Below are 7,884 nucleotides of genomic sequence, written 5' to 3'. Positions count from 1 at the left end.
TTCTTGATAGAAGTATAGAAATGGGAATTCAATAATATATAGAGTACAACATTTTCTATAAGGACTTATGCGCCCAGTTCTTAAATTGTTTACATAAATTAATAAATACAATAATTTTAAATTAAAGAAATTGAAGAGTGGGAGGAAGGTAGAGGTTTGGAGATTTTGCAGGTTTGAAACATCTCAAAATTATACAATTGTTTAATTTTGTTTCTTATGAAATGGTAATTGTGATTTCTTTCCTCCTATGATAGATTATTAAGGCAATCATGAGTGGAATACTGGAAAATATAGATGTATACTCATGATTATATAGTTGGTGGGAGAAGGAGTTTATGTTACCAACTCTACTTCTCCTCAAATGGAGTCTTGCCCCTTTGCTTTATCTATCATCCTCTCTTCTTTCAAACCTTTAATTTCCGGTGGCCTTTTCACCTGAGTGCATGTGAAAAATGATACTAAAAAACAAAGCTAGTGCAATAACATATATTATCAAATGAATCCTATATTTGATTATTCTTATGAGCTCCATTACAAAAATGGCACCTAACAATTAAGTAAGATGCGATGGGCGAACGACGGGAATTGAACCCGCACAGTGGATTCACAATCCACGGCCATAATCCACTTGGCTACATCCGCCCCCAGACTATGTTCTTATTTTTTCAATTTTTTTTTCTAATTACTAATTAGAAATTATAGATGGAATTGTATTACCAATTATTGAAAACTTCTTTCTATACGACATTTTTAGTCATACTTGATGTTACAATATCCACACATATCAAAATTTTTAATCTCCTAAATTTACTTACTCTTGAGACTACTACGTACATTTGACCATGATTAGAGATAATCCCACGGGTGATAGTGTTTGCTGACTTTTATTTAATATCATGACATATGATAGCATAAAAGAAAATTACTTTCTTTGGAACTTGAAAGACAATCTTGAATCAGAAGGTGTTAACATTCGAGGAATTAAAACTGTTAGAAAATAATAAATTTTGTGGCTCAAACCTGTGGAGACCACTTCCATCCACGTCGCTATGCATGTCTTCACTTCTTGCACGGCATATTGCATGCCATCACCGATTGTTGCGGAGCTTCACGCAAATGCCGCATAGCTCTCTCACTTTTAATTGTATAAATAGTTGTTTAACTTTTGTAATTCATGCAACATCAATTCATTCATTCTTTCTTCTTTATCATACGTAGAGTATATATATATTCCTTTGTTTTCTCTTTATAAGAGATTAATATATATATATTTATATTTTCCCACTTTATTAATTTATTTTGTCATTTATTATATTCTCCCCTATTATTTAACTTCTATAATTCTCAATTTTCGATTCTTCGCTTCCGCATTATTCCGCTATATTCCTAACAAGTGGTATCAGAGCGGTTTAATTGAGAGTTATTTTCAAAGATGTCGACTGTTACTAAGTTCGATATCGAGAAGTTTGACGGGAAAATTAGCTTCTCTATCTGGAAGGTTCAGATGGAAGCCGTTCTAACCCAGAACGGTTTGAAGAAAGCGCTAGCTGGGAAGAAGAAGAAACCGGCTGCAATGACAGATGAAACTTGGGAAGATTTGGATGACAAGGCTCGTTCAACCATCCTTTTGTGCCTGTCTAAAGAGGTTATACGTGAGGTATTAAGTGAGACGACTGCGTCAGAATTATGGTCCACGCTTTACATGGCCAAAACTATGGCAAACAAGCTACGCCTGAAGGAGCGTCTATACACAATCCGCATGACGGAAGGTACTTCGATTAAATCTCATTTGGATGAATTTAATTCTATTTTATTGGACTTGGAGAATATTGATGTCGTAATTGAAGATGAGGATCGTGCTGTTTTATTGCTTGTCTCTCTCCCTAAATCATACATGCATTTCAAAGAAATTATGCTGTATGGTAATAGTAGTAACACCCTTACTTTCGACACTGTTAAGTCAAACCTATTGTCCAAAGAAAAGTTTGATTTTGAAATTAAGTCTGAGGACAAAGGAGAAGGCTTAATTGTAAGGGGTCGTTCACTTGAAACAGAGAGTAGCAATAAAAAATCTAGATCCAAGTCCAAAGGACGTAAGTCCAACAAATCCTGTAAGTACTGCAAGAAGCAGGGTCATGATGTGACTGAATGCTTCAAGTTGAAAAACAAACAAGAGAGAGAAAAGAAGTCTGCTGAAGCTAGTGTTGTTGAAAGTGATTCAGAAGGTGATGTTATGTTATCTGTTAGCTCCGGTGACAAACGGAGTAAAACTGAGTGGATTCTGGACTCTGGTTGTACATTCCACATGTGTCCTCACAAAGACTGGTTCGTCTCTCTAGAACCGGTTGATGGTGGAGTTGTCTTGATGGGTAATGATACCCAATGCAAGGTTAGTGGAATTGGAAGTGTTCAGATTAAAACTCATGATAATGTTGTCAGGACTCTTACCAATGTTCGGTATATTCCTGATTTGAAACGCAATCTGATATCCTTGGGCACCTTGGAATCTCTGGGGTGCAAGTACATAGCTGAAGGTGGAGTTCTGAAAATCATAAAAGGCTCTCTTGTTCTCATGAAAGCTTCTCGTTCTGGAAGCTTGTACGTGTTGCATGGCAGTACTGTGACAGGTTCAGTAGCGGTATCCTCATCGATGTCTGATGCGGATCTCACTCAATTATGGCATATGCGTCTGGGACATATGAGTGAGAAAGGCATGCATCTCCTGAGCAAGAAAGGCTTCCTTGGTGGTTCAGGTACGGGTAAATTACAATTTTGTGAGCATTGTGTTTTTGGGAAACAAAAGAGGGTTAGTTTCTCTACTGCTACACATCGTACCAAAGATGTATTGGAATATATACATTCCGATTTATGGGGACCGACTAAATTCCAGTCTATGGGAGGCTGTAGATATTTTATGTCTATTATTGATGACTTTTCTCGTAAAGTCTGGGTCTATTTCCTGAAACATAAAAATCAGGCATTTTCTATTTTCAAGACGTGGAAAATACTCGTTGAGACTCAGACAGGTAAAAAGGTCAAGAAGCTCAGGACAGACAATGGCTTGGAGTTCTGTGAGTCAGATTTCAATGACTTTTGTGCAGCAAATGGAATCGCCAGGCACAAGACCTTGCCTGGTAAACCCCAGCAGAATGGTGTTGCCGAACGTTTGAACAGGACTCTATTGGAAAGAGCTCGTTGTATGCTCTCTAATGCTGGGTTATGGAAACGGCGTGATTTTTGGGCCGAGGCCGTTTCTACTGCTTGCTATTTGGTAAATAGATCTCCACACTCATCCCTTGATTTCAAAATTCCAGAAGAAGTTTGGTCAGGTAATCCTGTTGACTACTCTATCTTAAGAGTTTTTGGATGTCCTGCTTATGCTCATTCCAGTACGGGTAAATTAAACCCGAGAGCTGTCAAATGCATTTTCCTTGGTTATGCTTCTGAGTCAAAAGGGTATCGTCTATGGTCTCCTGATTCTCATAAAATCATTCTGAGTCGAGATATCACTTTTGACGAAAATGCACTACTTTCTTCTGAAAAAGATTCCAGTACAGATGAGACGCAGAGTACTGGTGATAAGGTGGAGTTTGATTTCAGGCCTAATGATAGTATTACTACCACTAATGGTAATACTAAAGATGATGCATCTACAAGTACCGCACCTCTCGTCGAGCCACAGCGAGAGTACTCTATTGCCCAAGATCGGCCTAGGAGGACAATTAAAAAACCTGCTAGGTACGCTAGTGACGATGAAACCCACTTGGTTCCTTATGCTCTTTCAGTTGCACAGGAGGTTGATGGTGATCCATCCTGCTATTCTGAAGCTATTTCCTGTGCCAACTCGTCCAAGTGGTTGGTTGCTATGCAAGAAGAGATGGAAAGTCTCCATAAGAATGAGACTTGGGAGCTGGTAGAGTTGCCGAAAGGTAAACGCCCATTGAGCTGTAAGTGGATTTACAAAAAGAAAGAAGGCATTCCTGGGGTTGAGAAAGCACGGTGGAAGGCACGGTTAGTTGTTCGAGGTTTTGATCAACGTGAAGGTATTGACTTTAACGAGATTTTTTCTCCAATTGTTCGTCATACTTCTATACGTGTTCTACTTGCTTTTGTTGCTCTTTTTGATTTGGAGTTGGAGCAACTTGATGTAAAGACTGCTTTCCTACATGGAGAGCTTGATGAAGAACTTTACATGTACCAACCTGAAGGATTTGAAGTTCCTGGGAAGGAACATTGTGTCTGCCGTCTACAAAAATCTCTTTATGGGCTAAAGCAAGCTCCAAGGCAATGGTATAAGCGGTTTGATGCGTGTATGTTGGGGCAAGGATTCTCAAGAAGCCAGTATGATAGTTGTGTCTATTTTAAAGAATTTTCTAAAGGGTCTTTTGTCTATTTGCTTCTTTATGTTGATGATATGCTCATTGCTTCCCCTGATATGTCTCTGGTTGATGAGTTGAAGTCTCAACTAAGCAATGAGTTTGAGATGAAAGACCTCGGTGCAGCAAAGAAGATTCTTGGCATGGAGATACACAGGGATCGTCAAGCGGGTAAACTTTATCTATCCCAGAAAAAGTATGTTGAGAAGGTGGTTGATCGATTCAATATGTCCACTTGTAAACCTGTGTCTACTCCACTTGGTGCACATTTTAAGGTATCCTCTGGTTCATGCCCTAAGTCTGATGTTGATGTGGCTTATATGTCAAAAGTTCCTTACTCTAGTGCTGTTGGAAGTCTTATGTATGCTATGGTATGCACTAGACCTGATTTGGCTCATGCTGTAAGTGTTGTGAGTCGTTACATGCATAACCCTGGTAAGGAACATTGGAACGCCGTTAAATGGATTCTACGGTACCTAAAGGGTACTTCGTCTTTGGGCTTGGTTTTTGATCGAAATTCTTCTGCATCTACTGACATTGTGGGCTTTGTAGATTCTGATTATGGTGGTGATCTTGACAGACGTCGATCGCTTTCCAGTTATATTTTCACTCTTTGTAATTGTGCTATCAGTTGGAAAGCTACGCTTCAGTCTATTGCTGCGTTATCTACGACTGAGGCGGAATATATTGCAGCCACAGAGGGTGTCAAAGAAGCTACTTGGCTACGAGGTTTGGTTATGGAACTTGGTGTTTCACAAGGTCACACTATTGTGTTCTCTGATAGTCAAAGTGCTATTCATCTCACCAAGAATGATACCTATCATGCCAAAACCAAACACATTGATGTCAGATATCATTTTATTCGAGATGTTGTAGCTGCGGGAGATATAGTCGTTCAGAAGATTCATACATTGGAGAATCCAGCAGATATGCTCACCAAGCCTCTACCTATTATTAAGTTCAAGCAATGCTTGAGCTTAGTCAGCTGTTCCAGTTGTTAATTTCCACAATGGATTTGATCCAAGGTGGAGATTGTTAGAAAATAATAAATTTTGTGGCTCAAACCTGTGGAGACCACTTCCATCCACGTCGCTATGCATGTCTTCACTTCTTGCACGGCATATTGCATGCCATCACCGATTGTTGCGGAGCTTCACGCAAATGCTGCATAGCTCTCTCACTTTTAATTGTATAAATAGTTGTTTAACTTTTGTAATTCATGCAACATCAATTCATTCATTCTTTCTTCTTTATCATACGTAGAGTATATATATATTCCTTTGTTTTCTCTTTATAAGAGATTAATATATATATATTTATATTTTCCCACTTTATTAATTTATTTTGTCATTTATTATATTCTCCCCTATTATTTAACTTCTATAATTCTCAATTTTCGATTCTTCGCTTCCGCATTATTCCGCTATATTCCTAACAAAAACCACTTTGTAACCATTACATTGTCGTAATGAGTGTCACAGATGGTAGATTTCAGCAATCCATTGTGCACCTTGTAACCATAATCTATATTTCTCTTATTAATTGTGTTGCGTATTCATATTTTGCAGTGTTAAATGTTAAAAAAAAATATGTAGATTATGGTTTTAAGTTTCAATCATTTTGTATCTATTTTTTAAATACCTGGTAGCTTATAGTTTGAAGTCCAACGTATTATTTTATGATTATTAATTGTGGTGCATATTCAAATTTAATTGTGTTGCGTATTCATATTTTGCAATGTTATTTCTCAAAAAAATTAATATAGGACATTATGACTTTAAGTTTCTGTCATTTTGTATCAATTTTTTGAATATATATATATATATATATATATATATATATATATATATATATATATATATATTTATTTATTTATTGGGTATCACTAATAAATTTCTGTTAATTAGTTAACTAAGAAGAAGTGAGAATCTAAGGGATAACGAGTTGGAGCTTTCGGAGATGGCGGAAACTCGTAGAATCTCCCCTAATCAAGCTAGTAGACAAAAATTCAAGAATCCGTGTTTAATTTATCACACAGGGCAAATATATGTGATGCATGGACATATGATATAGACAAAAGATTAACAATATTCTTTAAAAAAAATAGAATAATATATGAAATAATATATGCCCGTAGGTTCAATTCCTATTGGATGAACGCAATCACGACCTTGGAATCTCATCCATACATAACGAATTGATGTCACATAACACAATTCAGATCCATATCATAACATATCTATCTATTTATTTTTTTTCATATATTTGATTATTCTTATGAGCTCCATTACAAAAATCGCACATAACCATTAAGTAAGATGCGATGGGCGAACTACGGGAATTGAACCCGCACGGTGGATTCACAATATAATCCACCACCTTAATCCACTTGGCTACATCCGCCCCCATACTATGTTCTTATTTTTTCATTTTTTTTTTTCTAATTTCTAATTAGAAATTATAGATGCAATTGTATTACCCATTATTGAAAACTTCTTTCTATACGACATTTTTAGTCGTACTTACAGATGTTACAATACCCCCACATATCAAAATTTTTAATCTCCTAAATTTACTTACTCTTGAGATTGCTACGTACATTTGACCATGATTAAAGACCGGCCTTCTAAAAAATATTCCCACGTGTGATAGTGTTTGCCATTGACTTTTATTTTTTTTTATCATGACATATGATAGCATAAAAGAAAATTTCTTTCTTTGGAACTTGAAAGGCAATCTTGAATCAGAAGGTGTTAACGACATTCGAGGAATTAAAACCTTTGATCCTGCCTTCGTTCCACACATAATCTGAGCTTCTAAAACATGATCAACCAACTTTGTAACCATTACACTGTCCTAATGAGTGATCTATATTTCTCAATAGCATCACAGATGGTAGATTTCAGCAATCCATTGTGCACCTTTTAACCATAATCTATATTTCTCTTATGTAGATTACGGTTTTAAGTTTCTATCATTTTGTATTTTTTTTAATACCTGGTAGCTTATAGTTTAAAGTCCAACGTATTATTTTATGATTATTAATTGTGGTGCATATTCAAATTTAATTGTATTGCGTATTCATATTTTGCAATGTTATTTCTCAAAAAAAATTAATATAGGACATTATGACTTTAAGTTTCTGTCATTTTGAATAAATGTTTTGAAACTTGGTATCTTATAGTTTAAAGTCATACATATAGTTTTTGGGTATCACTAATAAATTTCTGTTAATTAGTTAACCTAAGAATAAGTGAGAATTTTATTTTTTAAGTTCACTTTGTTTAATAAAGTCTTATGAACTACATTTTTTTTTTATTTAGCATAAACACTAATTTATTATGTAGTGTATTTGTGTTAGGTACAGTTCTGAAGTATTGGCAGAAGACATTATACATGTTTGTCTATAAGTAATGAAAAACCCTGCATTTTTTCTATCTTATATATATATATATATATATATATATATATATATATATATATATATATATATATATATATATATACA

This window comes from Ipomoea nil, unplaced genomic scaffold (genome assembly GCF_001879475.1).
Source record: "Ipomoea nil cultivar Tokyo-kokei standard unplaced genomic scaffold, Asagao_1.1 scaffold3170, whole genome shotgun sequence".
NCBI classification, from domain to species: domain Eukaryota; kingdom Viridiplantae; phylum Streptophyta; class Magnoliopsida; order Solanales; family Convolvulaceae; genus Ipomoea; species Ipomoea nil.
The sequence above is the reverse complement of the archived record's forward strand: the minus strand, read 5'-3'. Positions refer to the sequence as shown.